The 16,797-nt window shown below is 40.1% G+C and overlaps 1 long non-coding RNA gene across 5 annotated transcripts in view; it reads right to left on the minus strand.

The window, feature by feature from the left end:
* Window positions 1-16,797, minus strand: part of LOC125334511 — a 334,287-nt gene that overhangs the window by 146,065 nt on the left and 171,425 nt on the right. For 4 of the 5 annotated variants that reach the window (XR_007207157.1, XR_007207158.1, XR_007207155.1 and 1 more), the window contains one exon: window positions 12,754-12,938. The exons of the other annotated variant lie outside the window; for it this stretch is intronic. This is a non-coding gene — a long non-coding RNA (uncharacterized LOC125334511). The remainder of the gene's footprint in view (window positions 1-12,753; window positions 12,939-16,797) is intronic. 5 annotated transcript variants of the gene reach the window in all.

A 16,797-nucleotide genomic window follows, 5' to 3' on the forward strand; every position in this document is an offset into this window, starting at 1 on the left:
TTCCTGCACGTGTGGGTTGGAAATATCAGCTGGCTGTTTGATGTGCTGTGACAGTGTGGGAGGTGACCTTTCCCCTTGCTTGCTCTTCTCATCATCTGCTCATTGATACAGCAGCATCCGAGTGCAGACTGAGAAGGAAGCAGCACTTGTACCGTGTGAGAGCAGCTGCTGCAGGAGCGAGCTGTGCTGGAGGGTGCCCGGCTGCTCCCTCACTGGCCACTGGCCACAAGGATGCCTAAGCAGCCACAGCAAGAGCTCTGTTTTGTTGTCATTCCTTAGGACAGGTGCGTGTTTTAAGCAGGGACCCGAGGGGTCCTCAGGCCTGACCTGGCCCCGGTGAGAGCAGCAGCCTGGCTGCACCCCAGGATATTCCCCAGCTCACGTGGGGACAGGGCCATGCCCCTCTCAGGCTGCCTTTCACCAAGGGTGCAATTAGCACCCAAATGACTGCAGGGTAGACTCTCATGCTACTCTCATCCTTTCAAAGGCTCGGTGCAGAACTCCCTTTTCTCTCGTCAAGTCCCAGCCCAACCAGCCTAAGAAGAGCCTGGCCTTGAGCATCCTTGAACAATTCAATATATTTCCCAGTTAGTCACAGACAACACCATGGTTCTTAACTCATCACCTCAAGGTCCTTTCCAGAGCGAGGCAGTCTTTTTTTGCAAAGATATCCATTAATATTTGACAGACTGAGCCTTATAGCAAATGTGCTGGATGGACCTCAGTAGGTGATCAAAGTGCTCTCTCCCAGCGCAGGCTCTGCTGGCCTTACAAACACTTAGGGAAGGACCCCAAATCTTTGCTTCTGTGCCATTATTTCTTGTTTTCAATAAACCAGGGCCTCAGTGGGGCTTTTTACTTCTTACAGGCACTTGATTGCATTTAGCCTTTTACCGCTTTAGTGAACTAATTTTCAATCAACTTAAAAATGAATTCCAAGTGCAGGGTCCATAATTAAAAAGTAACAGTTAATCCTTTGTGACAATCTGAGTCCAAAATTATGCTTCTAAATTATTTGGACAATCATTTAGGGGGAAAAAAATCTCTTTCCCAAGTCTGATTACATCAATGCTCTAAAGAAACATTTCTTCCTTAGGTCTGATTTCCCTGGTGGTTATGATATAAACCCTGAACTTCTTAAATGTCACTTAATTTATATGATTTTTCTGTTTACCCTTTTAAAATGACAAGTTGTTCTCTAGTATTTATGTCTGTTTGAAAATTAGATATCATGGGCAATCCAGTGCTGCAGCTGCATTTCTGTTAGCTTAGCTTAGTAAGCACTTACCATAAAAAGAGAAAATAAAAATATGCCTACTCTTACTTTTTCAGTCTTTCCTTTTTTTGCTACAATGTCCACCAATTTTAAACAAACTACTTATTTAACTTCTTACAGTTTGATTCTTAACAGGGTAAGAAATTTAAACTGGTTATTACTTTGCCTTTGGTGAGCGATCGAAGGAGTTATGGGCCTGTTTTTAACTCTCCATTGCTGACAAGGGTTAATTAATTTCACTCCAGCATGTGGTCCCCACTGAACTTTCCTCCTGTGGCATCACCTTGCAGCAGGCAGTGGCTTGCAAACATTATAATCTTTTCAGAAGACCTTTTGACAGTAATGAAATTAAATTGACCTGTGTTGCATCTGGTCTCTGAATTAAGATGGCAAGATTTGTAGGCATCAACTTTGACTGGAGAAGCATAGCCCAACTCCCCAGATCATGCTGAATTTAAAACAATCTCTTTGCCATAATAATTTCACAGTCTTTGCAAAAGGCCATCCTTCTTAACACAGGAAAGGCAAAACAACTTTATCATACTAAGCAGGCACATATGAAATACCTCTGTCTTTATAACCTGTGCTTGTAGTTATTTAATATCAGTGAAAAGAACGTGAGTTAATCTTGAAATTAACTTATATGGCAAAATATTTATGGAGAATTGTAGAGAATGCCCACATTCTAGTTGAGTCGGGGAAGATACATCAGCCAGGAAGAGAATTTATTACAATAAAATGTAAAAAGATCTTGTTATTCTTACCCAAGGAGACGAGTCTTGTGTTACTGCACTGTCTGTATGCCTCTAACAATTTCTGAGTCTAAGTTTATTTCTAAGTTTATGGCATGGGGAAGATCTCTGGGATGGACATTCCCAAAGATTTGGTAAAGAAGGGACTAAACGTAGTGACAGGAAGATCATGCATGTGGTTATTTCTCTGGTCAGTGATCACTACTATCAGATCTCAGACTAAAAGAAAATAGGTTCTTCTCATCTCTCCCTGCAATTTAAGAAACAGAAATTCCCACCAGTGTCAACCACTTAATTCTACCTGATTACCTGCTATATTAATATGATGATTTGTTCATTTGAACCCATTGATCTGTTGATTCAGTTTTAATTGCAACCTTGATTTGATCACTGTGTTGCTCCATTCTTAATTACCTCAGAGATACTACCTAAGATTGGCTCAGTTATATGCTGTTTTAATTTCATAGCTCCTTGCTCATTCTAAGTTTTCAGTCCTGAAGTGGGACACCAGGCTGCAACACAGCTCATGAACACAAAGAACTATTTGTAAGCCACTGGTGATACTTCCAAATGAGCAGCCAAGTCATTCCCACAACTCTCGAAACCATTGGAAGGCCCTTCTATTTAATTTCTAAACAGGGAGCCTAAAAGACCTGTCTGAACCTCCCTGTCTTTAGGAATGTATTTGCAAGTTAGATTTCCACTTTAGGATTCAAAGGTGATCTGAATTTTAGGCAGAGATTTCTGAGTTCCATAAGCAGCAACCCAAGATTATTCTTCCCTGAAAAGTAATAAATAAATAAATAATTTACTTGATATAATTTTTTACTCATACTGAATTCTTACATAACCCTCCCTTAAGACAAAATTAAAATTTCTACTGGAACATGAAGAAAAAGGAAATGAAGTTTGATAGAGGCCACTTGTTGAATAAAAACCTTAAGGTCCCTTTTTTTTGTGTAGATGCATATGAAGAGCTAAACCCCCCAAAGGGCCTTACAGGAGACATAATTAAATTTCACTGTCTCAAAGCCCAGGGCAGAAAGAAATTGAACCAAGGGTAAGAAAAGAAAGGTCAGAGATAAAACGTTGCGTGAAATGTCACACGCTACGCAGGAATGGCATGGCTATGTATTTGCTGGTTTTGTGAAAAGGCATAAATGCTCATTTTTCACCTGTTGAACATAAGGGGAAGGAGGAGTATAGTGCAGAATAAAGCAATGGGACCAAGGGGCCTCTGAGAGATCAAGATGACATCCAGTGTGCCTTATCACCTGACATATCTAAAAACCAGTAGCTAGTACTGAGGTGAAACTTGAGGAGTTTGAGACTTGCCACCCTCCATGAACATCAAGCTATTTTGGGAACCACCAAGGAAGAAACTCTTACAAATTTTAAGGCAAGAGCTTCAGCACAGTTACTTATTCATGCAGCTGTGGGAGGTCCAGGCAACACACACCTCCTTTTGCATTTCCTTCTGTGAGTAAGTCAATGCCCTGGGCTGCTGGAAAACCAAAGCTACTGGAGTATCAGAAGCAGTATGCTGACATGTATGTATCCGTGTGGTGGAAAAATGGAATAAACCAAAATTTATTTGCTTCAATAAAATTAACTGTGTGATTTTGCCTTGGTCATATCACCAGAATTTCCTTAATTTTCCATATTTTTGCCAGTAAACTTTTGTGTGATGTTTCACTTCTTGAGACTATCTGGTGGGGATTTCTCTGTGCTAAAACAGAGTAAGGGAACCCCAAGATTAACCCCTTTAGTTAAGGATCTGGGGTGTAACAAGGGTCCAGGGCCATTATTCAGTTACAGGAGGCGAGGGTGAGATCTGAGCTGCTGGCAGCTTATACAGGGGCTTAACACAACGTTTCTCAGCCTTCCTCTGTGGGAGTTGCTTTTGTCTGTTCTGAGATATGCTGTGCTGCAGGAGGCTGAACTCTGTTCCCCCTGAGCAAGGCAGCACCAATCCTGCTTCCTGCTGGATCCTGCAGCAGTGGGATGTGCCCTGGGCTGCCCTCAGCTCACAGAGCAGCCCCCATGTGCACTGGAGATGCTCAGGCTCTTCAAAAGACACAAAAACTGCCCCCAAATTTCCTCTGCCAGGTCTGTCTCTTGCTCTGTTTGTACCTGTCTGGCATAATGGGGTCTCCAGGCACTGCACTGCTAATAATAACTTCAAAGTACCTTTTTAAAGTTTAAGAGTTGAGCTTGAAAACAACTCCTACACATGACATCTTTTAAAGATAGCAGTCAGTGGACTAGAGAATATTGACAATTGCAGTACTAGGATAAGTAAACAAGTCTCTGTGGATTTGATAGCCCAATAAATATCCATTATTGCTTGTTGCCAGGCTATGTGCCTGAAAATGAAAATGAGGATAGAACAGTTCTTAATGGCTGATAGCAAAAATAATCGAGTCTTATCTAAATCAAACTTTATTGGCCTGGATGAATTATTTTTGGCCTCCTGTAATCAAAGCTGAAAATTCACCTGTCAGGCACAGTATGGTAAAACTCATTAGAGCCTCACCATGTGCTGTTATGAAATTGCTCCATATGGCAGTGCATGATTGTTTATTTACTAGATTCAAATATAGGCAGGTTTCAGAAATAGAAAAAAAAAAATTATTATTTTCAAATTCCTTCAAGGCAAAAGTGTATATGCTGAAGTTCCAGACTTCGGTGATGGAAATATTTCACTTGTAGAAGGAATTTTGCCTTGTACTGCAGTGAAGCTATTGATCAGGCAATTGGCAATCCTCAAGTGTGAGGACTCATTAAAGCAAAGGTATATGAATCATTTTTTAATGACATCTCTTTGCTTTCAGCAGCTTAGCATGTGTCCTGGTTTCAATGGATGCACTGTAATTTAGGCAAGCTGTCTACAGACTTCAGCCATTACTCTTACCATATGTTTTCTTCAAAAATTACCATGCACTGGGGCCTGCTCGCTGCAGTCGTGGAGTGAGGTGCACTTTCTCTGCTGTATCAGCACGTTAACACTACTTGAAAAAACAAGAGTAATGTGCTTATAAAAAGAAATTCCCAATTAGCAAGTTTACTGCATGTGTGTTAACTTGGATTAAATACATTCCAATTATGGGCAGCTCATTATTAAAACTACAGCCAGCTGTTTGCCAGAAATGTGAGATCTGGTAAACAAGTCTTTCCCTATTTCCCTGCAAAAGATCCCAGGTTATTTCCCCTTCTCATTGGTTCCCAAACAAGTACAACACTGCAGTACAAAACTGCAGCTCTGCCATCCCATGTATACATTTCGAAGCAGGAAAACACCAGGAAGTTTGATGTGTTGGTTAAAATACAAGTAAAGTCAGATTTTAAAGGCCAGAAGAGCTTTCAGGCTCATGCACAATTTGGGAAACAGGCTGTTAGCAGCTTCCCTTACCAAGAGCACTGGGAAAAAAATTTGTATTGAAACAAGGAGGATGCCGTTCTTCTAGTTCCATTTGTTTTGATGGCCTCAGGTCAAGTGACTCAAATGCATCTCTTGGCTTTACTGTGCTGAACTGTTAGACCATTCAGGTGTTTCTGGGACCTTTCAGAGTGGGCCCAAATTACAGAGAAATGTGTGCATTTATCCTAAAGCTTAAGTATTTAATGTTTTAATGAGTGAATACAAAACCAAGCAGAAAGGGTACAAGTTATGTTTCCTGTTACATCCTTAACTTCATTGCATTACCTAAAAAATATCTACTTAAAAATACACATTTTCCACTTAATCCATGATCCAGTTATTTCAATGGAAGTTAGTTACTGAAGTAGGATTTAAATGCTTCTGGACTGCAAAATATCCTTGGAAGTTTCAAAATGTGACTGGTGTAGAATGAGAGGATTTTTGTTCAACACCTTGTTTTCAGGCATACATTTTTGGGAGAATGGTGTTATGCCAGGAGGCCACCAGTAGCACTTGTACTGCTGTATTTACAGGAAAACAGGGATACAGCTCTCAGAGAGCACCAGCAGTCTGAGGGAGGGGGGGTGGAATCTGTTAAATTTGACTTTTGTTCCAGCATCGTTCAGATGAATGACAACATCCAGAGTCTGTTCCCTGCTGCTGACACAGAGGAAGCAGAAAACCAAGGACCCTCTCTCACTGTGTAGATGGAGGAGCTGGTGGCTGCAGGGAAACAGCTTAAAACCCCCATATCACAAACAGCAGCCAACAACACTTGCTTTTGATGTCTGTGCTCACCCAAAGTCCAGATAAATCCAAACTTTAGTTTCTAGAAAGACATTTATTCCTCAGCCCTATGCCTGCAAAAACAGCCCAGCCGGGGCTGCGTGAAACTGAGCTGTGCCAAGAAACTGTTGCTGTCTGCTCACAGGACTTTTAGGTCTGTGATATTTCAATTATATTTGTACAGTGCCAAAATCTAACAAAAGAAAGGGAGTAGATGCAATTAAATTTAAAAAAAAAGGAAGATAAAGGTTGCTCATACAGCATATTTCATTCAGATACTGCTTTAAAGCAGACTCAGTGACAGAGGACGCACATGGCCAGCTCAGGTGGAGGCCTCAGTGTAGTGCTCAGGTGACCTGCAACCATCACACCAGTCCAGAAGTGTCAGAAAAAAGCAGGAAGATTCTCCTTCATTATTTAAACACAGAAAAAAATTAAGATTGTATTCCTGGGTCCCACCCTTAGCATCTCATAGTTGCTCTGTGTGGCTTCCTTGTCCCTACCCTTGAACTGAGAGTAGTATTTAAAGAGGAATTAAGCATGTTAAAGAAGCATGTAGAAGGTGGACGGACCTCTGTACTGAAATTTTAGGACACAGATAAGCATGGGAGTTTTTAAATCTTACACAAGGAGGAAGAAACATCAGTTGTCCCCAGGTGTTATCTTGGTCTGAGAAAAACACTCTTATTTCCAACGGTATCTGGGTTAAACAGCACGTAGGTAAGACAGATGCAGAATCTCTCTTGAATTATGGAATATCAGTTCCTAGTGTTACTCGAACAAAATCCCCACAGGTAACCAACATTTTCCCAACCCAACAAAAAAACCAGTCCAAGCTAGCAATAACTGAAACAGGAGATCCATCTGAAGGACACCTCTATGGCTTGGATGAATCTCTCTGTATTTTTAAGCAAAATACACTTTTCAAAGCCGGTAGAAAGAGGATAATTAAGGACCACAAAGAAATATCACTCACAAAATCATAGTATTTGGGGGCTTATAAAAGAGGAGAAAAATACTTGTATCAAATATGGACCAAGGAGAGAGCACTGGAGGGTTAGGGAAAAGGCAATCCCACTGTAGGCTGTCACATGCTTTCACACTGTCATTAGGAAATTCTGTCTAGTAGACAAAGAGTTTTCTGGCTCAAGGGATATTGCTATAAAGGTTTTCAGCATTGTTTGTGCATAATCTACGTATAACATTCAACTTGGGAATGAGATATGATGTAGAAAATTGCCTTTGCAGTCCTTGAAGTCAATAACTTAGCTCTGCAACCTTAATTTATAAGGGAAAAAGGAAGGTAGTTGGAACATGAATTTGGATCACCGTCAGATTTGGGAATGAAAGTAATTAATGCTTCTGTGAAACTCCCCTGATAGTTATTTTTGGATTCAAAATCTTTAAAGAAAAGTTTTAATTTAGGGGCAGAAGCTCATTATATTCTCAAAAGAATCCTGCTGTACTAAATCATTCTGTCTCCAATTCATAGCCCCACATTCCCTCTGTACGTACAGCTCCTTCAATGATAAAGCAGCAAATTATTTCCCACCTGAACTACTGAAACTTTGGCTCTCTGAGTTGTTCCAAATTGAGGCTGCTTGCCCTCATAATCCAGGCCCTTACTATTACCATGGAATTATGCTGACCAAAGATTTTCTTTTCACTTTATGTCAATATTTTCTGCTGGCTGTCACACCCCCATCTTTTGAATTTCCTCACACCTTTCCAAGCAACTACCTTGGAAAGAGTCTGCTCTACAGCTCTCCTTAACTCCCCAAACCACTGCTAATTGTTGTTTCCTTCTGTAGTACTCCCAAGACATCATGGGGTTGTCAAAAAACTACTGAGGTGACGACTTCATGTTATTGACAGCCGTGAATTTCACCTCTCTGCTTTCTCCAGCTCCCCTCTTCATCAGTTTGTAATTTTATCTGACATTTTTCAGTTGTGGATTGTATGTTGCTGCAGACTGTGAAATGTTCAGGCCATATTCGGTGATATTGTGATATATTAGTAATAAAGGACAATGGAATTGTACTCCTGGGGAAGGGAGAGTGAAGGACTTCAGTGATCTTTAGGCTGTGGGTTTATTTTTTTATTTTAACCTGTTCTTTAATGCCTTTTGTGACTAAGTCCCTGGTGGTACCAACCAGGCAGAAATTAATATTTAATCCTACTCCAAATTCCTGAATCCTTCAGCTCTGTGAGTTCTGTAGGAGTCTTCATTTGCACTTGGAGCTACAGTTCTAGGGATCAGCACAGGTTCTGCTAAAGCCAATGGAAAGGTTCTGGTTGGCTACAAGTGGCACTGAAACAGGGGCTCGGGCAACTAAACAGAGCAGTGAGTTTAGGAAAGGTTTCATCTATTTACTTATTCCCCCTTATACAAAAATCACCTTTAATCTTTGGTTATTTACATTCTCCAAAGCAAGTACTTATGACAGACAGCTGCAAACAAAACCCAAAGGTTTTGGAGCTGAAAAGCAAGCAGCTGTGCTCTGCCACTTCTATTGGCATGGGGACGCATTTTCAGATTCTCAGTCAAGCCTACAAGTGCTGTTCAAGGTTCACTCAGGGATAACTGCATTTTGAAAACTTCCAAAAGGCCAGCACAAACACTGGGGCCTTATCCTTGCTTTTAAGCCAAGGGGACTATTTATGTGAACAAATTTAAGCACTGAGCAAGCTTTCACAGGTTTGTGCACTGATATTATAATCACACACGTGTGCAGAATTGTTAATTGTCCTAATTCCTTGGCTATTTCAGTAAGAATAATGAAAGGAAAATCATATGCATACTTCAGTATTAGCTTAGTCTCTCTCCTGCTGCCACTGATAGCTCTTTCGAATTACAAATGGTAGCCAGTGTTTGCTGAGAAGGATGGCCACACCATTCTCATTGTTAGCCCTTGAAGAATGTATTACTACAGAAAAATCCTGTCTGTAAGATTTGGGTTTTGAAAAATGTCTCTCTTGGAGAAGTGCCACTAAGCATTTAATTTTTTTTTTTAGCAAGATTTTCCACCCCTGTTTTAATAGGCTGTTGTAGCCTTTAACATACCATGAAATTAAATGCCTCCATTGGGGATCCATAACTTATCATAACAATAGTATTTCTAGCACTTGTTAGAACTTTGAGGAAAGTTGGAAGGTGGTATAATAATAAGTGTAGCATTTTAAAGGACTACAGAATTGTCACTATACATTACTGAGCTCCCATAGTTAACCCATGAATTAAAAGCATATAAAAGTGATAATAGCTGGGTTTCTAAAGAAATGACTGATACTTGGTGAGATTATCACTTTGCTGGAATTAACCTGTGATCCGCTGGGAACCATAAACCCCACAAAATATGTGGAAGCACATTAATTTGATAACTGACCCTGCTTGAAGCAGAAGGTTGCACTAGCTGACCTCCTGAGGTTCCTTCCAACCCAAATTATCCTATGATTCTAATCACTTCTACTAATTTTTGCTAGGTACCTGTAATGATACATATATTAGGTATGTAGCAAGAACAGATCACTTTCTTCTTGCTTGCATAATATTACAGAATCTCCAGAGTAAAATTAATTAAAATCTGAAGGCCAAATTATGCCAAATGTAAATGGCCTTTTAAATAAGGGGAGCTGGTATGTACACCCCTCTCTGGCACTGAAGAGATGTACATGGTCTAATTTATAGAGGTGCCAAGCATTTACAGTCTCCAATCAAATTTCTTTTCTTTCAAGAAAGGAGGGACATTCTCCAACCAAGCAATCTGCATGTCCTAAGAAAGGAAAACTTTAAGAGTAATAATCACAGAAAGAAAACTCACAGCTCTGTGTGCTTCAGTATCTTGCCCAGAGCCAAAGCTTGACTCAGTGTTCAATCCTTCAAGGCTCCAGCAAATAAATGCTCAACATGGAATCATTTAGGTTGGAAAAAAGCTCCAAGACCATCAAGTCCAACATTTAACCCAGCACTGCCAAGTCCACCACTAATCCACGTCCCAATTGCCACATCTACAGATCTTTTAAATCCCTCCAGGGATGGTGACTCCACCAATTCTCCAGGTAGGCTGTTCCAATGCTTGACAACATTTTCATGAGTCACTTCCCATCTTTGCCATGCTGGTTTATTCTGAATCACATCAAACCCTCCTTGAGCTGTGTACACTTCTGTATTGACTGATTGTTAGTTTAAAAGGTCTTAAAGAAGGGGCTGTCACTGACTGTATTTGAACAGCTTTCTAGTTTTCACCACTGTGGCCATTCTGGACCGTTTGTTTTTACCACAGGAGAATTTTACAACTCCTTTTGAGAGAGTTAGGAGGATATCTACACCTCCTCAATGAAAGCGAGAGACACATTGCAAAAAAACCATTTTCACAATGACCAGAATTTGACAGAGACAAAATCTGCCAAGCTCTAAATTTAAGTAAGGCACTTGCAGGCTTGAGATTACTTAAAAAAGCAAAATCATGGACAGTGATTATTTAGTTAGCTTTTGAAAGGTAACAGAACCATCGCATAGGGAACTTCCACCAGCCTTTAAGTATCCTAGAGAGAACAGGATTTATTTTGACACAAATCTCAAAATAAAAAAGAGTAATTGAGGGTAGCCACAAGAGAGGTCAAAAATCTTCCTAGAGAGTCTAGGGCTCTATTTTTACTAGAGGGAAAACCGAATGCTCATTAATTAACATTGCCAAAGATCTTTAAACACTACTGGAAAGACACATTCATTTTCTTGATCTGAATTATAAAGCTAGGTTCAAAGGAATTTTTCTGTAGTGGTGGAAATTTGGATTAGCACCAGTGAGTTAATCTGAGCCTGTCCACATTGGAACACTGGAACCCTGGACATACTGAGAGTTTGAGACTACACCTCAAAAAATGTTAGTTTAAGGTATGGGAACTCCTTCCATTGATGGCTGAAGAGGCAAGAACAGGAAATCACATCTGAAATATTTACACAGTCAACTGTGGCTGAAACCTTGTTTGGTATCACACTAGAGCAACATGAGAAGGGTGAAAAAAAATCACAAATTCCACCACACACAGGCCCCCTCCAACATAATGCCTGAAGTTTTCAGGCCATCTAAGGATTTGTCCATCACCAGGCACAACTGATGGCTCCACAAAATGATAGCTAGTACTTGTCAGGATGAAAAATAAGAAAGGAGTAATAATGAAATATTAATGTACACCCTGTTTAATTAAATGACAATATCATTTTCTTGTAATCCCTCTCTAACTCTGCTGGAAGAGTACAGTGTTGACATGATAATTTTATAAACTTCCTTGACAGTTCACGTTAAACCATCCTTCATCACCATAGATTGATAATTGGCACTTACAAAGGAAATGAAATGTCTGAAAAAGTCATTAAACATGCCAAATATCTGAGGAGACCCAGTGCAATGGCAAAGCTATCTAAATCACTGTGTAAGCAGCTAAAGAGCTGCTTTCCTTTATAAACTCGCTGAAAAAAGAAAAAAGTCATGACTTCCTATTATATTTTTAATGCAATGGAAGTGAAACTGTTACTTTGAGACAGATTCAAGTCTTACTTCCATCAGGTGATTTTGGCAGCAATTTCAATTAAGTCAATAAAGTTATAGTATTTGGCTTTAGATCTTCTCTCCCCTCCTTTCACCTTCCTCCAGGAAGTAGAAAAAGGAGATAAACCCTTCTTTCTGCAGCTCTTCCCTTAATAATCTATTACAACAGAATCTTGTCAGAAAGCCTTATTTGGATATTTCCAAGTGATCTATTTCACTGTACTGATCATTTCATCCCTCGCAGTCTATGCAGACCCACTCAATAAACTGCAGACACCCTTCCCTTTAGTGTACTTTGGGATTTAAATTCCTCCTGGCTGCTCTATCTGTGCAGTTTAAACTGCTTGAAAAAGCAAGAACATTGTTTAATTGCAGAAAGTTGGTAAATATCTGAGCAAAGGAAGTTCTTGAGGATATGCCAAATATCCTGGCCTGTCCCCCAACCTAGGCCAGGCTCAGGAAAAATAAGAAGAAACTGATAAGGAGTAAAATTTCCTCTGTCAAAATTTCTCTTGCTTGTCTTTTCACTGCTTAATGTAGATGGAAAAACACTTATAAAAATTATGGTTTTTGATAGTTACACAATCATAATAATTTCCCAAAGCCAGATAATGGGGACAGAAGGTAGAGACAGCTGAGCATCAGAACTGCCAGCTTCATTTGAACATGGCCAGGCCACTGAAACCCCTGTGACTGGATCATCCCCTGGCCTGAATTCACTGAAATCCTGGAGACAAGAGTGGACAAGGTACAAGACAAAGTTGCCAACTGTCTGATACTTTTGATCCCATTACAAGCATTTATTGTAATGACAAATCACAGCTACTTAAACAAGCAAAACGACCACCTACCTTTACAGCAAATGAAATGGCAGAACCAGATCTTTTTCAACTTTAACATGACTGAATTTTTCAGTTTCTCTTCTTACTCTCAAATGACAAAAAGAATTCAGTAAATTAACTGTCTTACCTACATTTTATGAAGCTAACTTCTTTATTTTGATTGAAGCTGGATACTTGGTGTATCAAACAATTCAGTGATGAATCAGAGATGAATTTCTGCTGTCACTTCTATGGTCCACAGCTCAGAAGCTTCATATTGTGGACAAGTTGTTACACCTTTGCATAATTGACTTTAAAATGGCATTCTACCCTCTGAAAACAAAATTTTAAAAAAAGTTTATATTTCCTAATGTAGTTAAATATTTTCCAAAACTATGTAATTTATCTAATGAAACAGAGAAGAACATTAAACCTATTCCTAAGATACATTATAGGATGATTTTGAGACTATATAAATAGGCTTTTGAGAGTACAGGTGAAAGGAAAACCAGTATGGTAGATATAGATGACAAAAAAATTCTGCCATGATTGTTTTTCCCTCTAATTAACCATCAGCTCTTCTCATTGATAAAAGGAATGGGAGGTACAAAACATCCCTCAGAAACTGGCCTAACTTCCACAGATTGTTGAAAGTTCTCATAAAAATCTTTATTAGCCCAGACCTTAAGCTTTATGAGACAATAATCACAAGGCTTTGCTAAGAGCAGCAGTGCATGGATGTGTTTGAGGGGTCTGAAAATCCTGAGCATAACCCTCATGAGTGATAGCAACCACCCTCATGCCCAGCTCTCACAGCATCCATTTCTTCACAGGACCAGGAAAAATTTCTGTGAAAAAGGCTTTGAAAGCAGCAGCTCCACACAATACCCATGTGAGGCAGTGTGAATTTATATTTTAAGGTGCTCTAGGACCTTGTAAAACCACAGAATAAATTATTTCCATATTTCAGCTCTGACCTTACTGTAAAACTTTTGCTCTATGAATAATCCCATTTCATTATTGCAAGGTTGCATTTCTGAAGGTTGGTTGTAAATTATATCCATAAATAATTTCGCAAGTTACTGTTAGCAAGTTGCTTGTTACTTTTATCTTTAGGAAGGCCTGTCCTTAGACCACCTCAATTCTGGTCCTTCACCTTTCCTATTAAGCCAAAAATCCAAAATATACAGTGATGGCTACCTGAGTTTGTATCCACGTTGTGAATTACCATCTAAATTTCTTACCTAATGACAACAGAACTTGCCCAAATGAGCTGAACCATTAAGCTACTACTCTGGACATCATATTTTTACTTCAGCCCTGCTTTTCTCACAGTGTGTTCTCTGACCATCAAAGACTCAAAGGAAAAGGAATGTTGGGGGTAGGTTGAACAACTGGATTCTAATTTTTTGTCCCCCCATAAAGAAACCTATTCAGCTCCTTTGCAACCTGTCCAGATCCCGTGGAAATCAATGTAAAGACTCACATTGATTTGACAGAGTATGTTTGCCAGGCCTTTAACGTTTCTAAAGCAAAATTTAATAGGATACCTAATTAAAGACTTAATTAATGCCTGGATGATGTTTTCTGAAAAAGAAGTGAAATTAATGCTCATGGTATTCACAATTCTCCACACCAGCCTACTGATTCTATGCTGATTAAAATCTCCTGAATGTATTATATATTTAGAATTACAGAAATTAATACTTTTTTAAAAAACAGAGCTTATTCATTTAAGAGGAGAAAGAAGAGGATTCACCTCCTTTTCTACCTTGTAGGTGCTTAGAGCTTACTATGACCACTAAAGCCCAGAGAAATTTATGTATTTATTTACAAAAGGCTGCATGCTATCAAAGATGCAGACTTCTCCATTTTTTTTCTTGTTCTTTTTTTTTTTTTTTTTGACCCTGGTAATAAAGCTGATTTTTTTTCTTGCTGTAGCCTGAAACAAGATAGCTGATTCTCAGGTGGAAAAATAATTAGTAACATGGGAAGCTGAATGAATTTTGAGATATTGAGGAAAATATAGTTTGAACTGTCAGGTTTACTCACCCACAGGAACTACAAAGAAGCAAAGAAATAAAAACCTCTTAGAACTTAAAGCTTTCATCAAACTATTCCCTCTGGCTGATTTTTTTTCCCAAATCTCTCTTTTCCCAGTGGTTCCTGTTAGAAACACAAATAGTGTGCCTCTCTGCGTAGTGACAAATGTCATACTTACTTCTTTTAAAAATACTATTAAATTATTATTACCTTTTAATATGAGGGTAGAAAGACTATGCAACCTGTACAGTCAAATACACTTCACAGGAGCGCTTGCACTGCCTGGATTTTCAAAGGAAATGGGAGCGGTCAGTAGCTCAGGTATCGCTGTTTACGAGGCCAAAGGGAGTTACCCTTTGTTTGGCACCCCAACCAACACAGGTGTAAGGCCTGCCAATAACAGCAGGGAAAGTTCTCTGTATGGATTGGCAGAGCGGATCCTTGCAGTCTCTCCCATACCCTACTGTGAACAGATTGTGAAAAATTTATGGATAGAAATTGATTCCTTGCATTACAATTACAAAAGAATGAGAAAGATCAGCACCCAGTGCCTCAGCAGGCCACTGAGGCTTTTGTTATTTGTGATGTTTTGTACCTTTTGCTCATGTTTTCTTTGTACCCTCTTCAAAGTCGAGAGCCCCAGGTGTATCAATGGCAGTGCTCAAACAGGGGAGGCTGGAGCTCCATGCCTGCTCTGAGATATGTGTTGATCATAGGGATCTCAGGAACTTGTTGGGAAAACTTGAGAGACTGGAAGGCCACAATAGATGGCTAGAAACTCCTTTGTGAACATAGGAAGAGAAGAAGAAGAGGTGAAGTTGCATTTTATGTAACAGAAAAATCCAAATGTATGGAGGTGAGCTGCGACCTATTAAGTGCCTTTGAATCAAGACCAGTGGGGTCAGCACTGAGGGGGATCTTGGGTTTGGTGTCTCTTACTGACCCCCTAATCAGGATGGTGAGGCTGATGAAACCTTTCTCTGGCTGCTGATGGAACTCTTGGACCCACAGAACCTGGTCCTCAGCAGTGACTTCAATTACCCAGACATTTGTGGTCAGAACAGCACAGCCAGGCAGGAGCAGCTCCAGCTGTGGGCTCTGACACACCCTCTCTCCTGTTTCAAGCTCTAGCAGTGATGATGAGGGGAATGATCCCACTCAAAGTGTCTGCTCCTTTGATGCCTGAACTCTCACCAAAATGTCTTTCTAATTATGAGGCTGAGTTTCCCCATGCCAGCAGCAGTGGTGCAGTGCCTCCCTCTGCCAGCAGCCTCTGGCCACTTGCCCGCTTCTCCAGCCACAGGGGCATTTGCAGCCCATTGTTCTGTCTTAGAGCTCAATGCCCCAAGCAAGAACAGCTCATGCTGCTCTCTGTTAAGGGTGCCTCCTCCTCTCTCCACATTTTGTTCCCTTCAGCTGATTGCACTGTTCCTAAGGCACTGCTTGCATCAAGAGCACGTTCAGGGAAGCACAGAGAGAGCCCATATGAGGAGCTGCAGGATGTGTTTCGCAAAGACGACAAACTACACCAGGTTTCTTAGTAAGAACCACTAACCTGTAAACTTGGAATTCCTTCTTAAAGGGAAGGAAATTGCTGCAAGCCAGGGTACACTGAAAAGCACAAGAGATTCTCCAGATCAAAGTATTTGCTAATTATTTTGTAACAAAGTGTCCCAATCCCTTGTTAAGCCATGCCCATTAGAAGCACCAATTTCTTCGTGCATTTGCACTAGTGACTTGTAGCTGAGCCTTTCTCCTCCTTCACTACAGCCTGCTTTTCCCAGGGGATGAAAGTGTCTCTGACTGCAAATTCCACTGCACTGTGAGCACACAAGCCTCGCTGCTGTACCCAGCCCCTGCCAGACTGGGCATGGAGGCTCTGAGCAATGCCAGCCTAAAACAGAAGACAAGCACGGTATTGTCACACGAGTCAGAACTGTATTTCTTATTTTCTCTTACAAGTCAATATTTTGTCAGCACTGTTGCTTTCATCAAGGATAATTAGGAATTCTGATTCATATGTGTGCTTTTCATGAAACACTAAGGTCATGGTCCTTCAAGAAGACAAAATGAATTAAAATGCTTTGCATTAGAAAGAAGAATGGAGTGATTTCACTTGCTAAAATCTCACCTACTTCAGCCAAAGACA

Source organism: Corvus hawaiiensis, chromosome 16 (genome assembly GCF_020740725.1).
Source record: "Corvus hawaiiensis isolate bCorHaw1 chromosome 16, bCorHaw1.pri.cur, whole genome shotgun sequence".
NCBI classification, from domain to species: domain Eukaryota; kingdom Metazoa; phylum Chordata; class Aves; order Passeriformes; family Corvidae; genus Corvus; species Corvus hawaiiensis.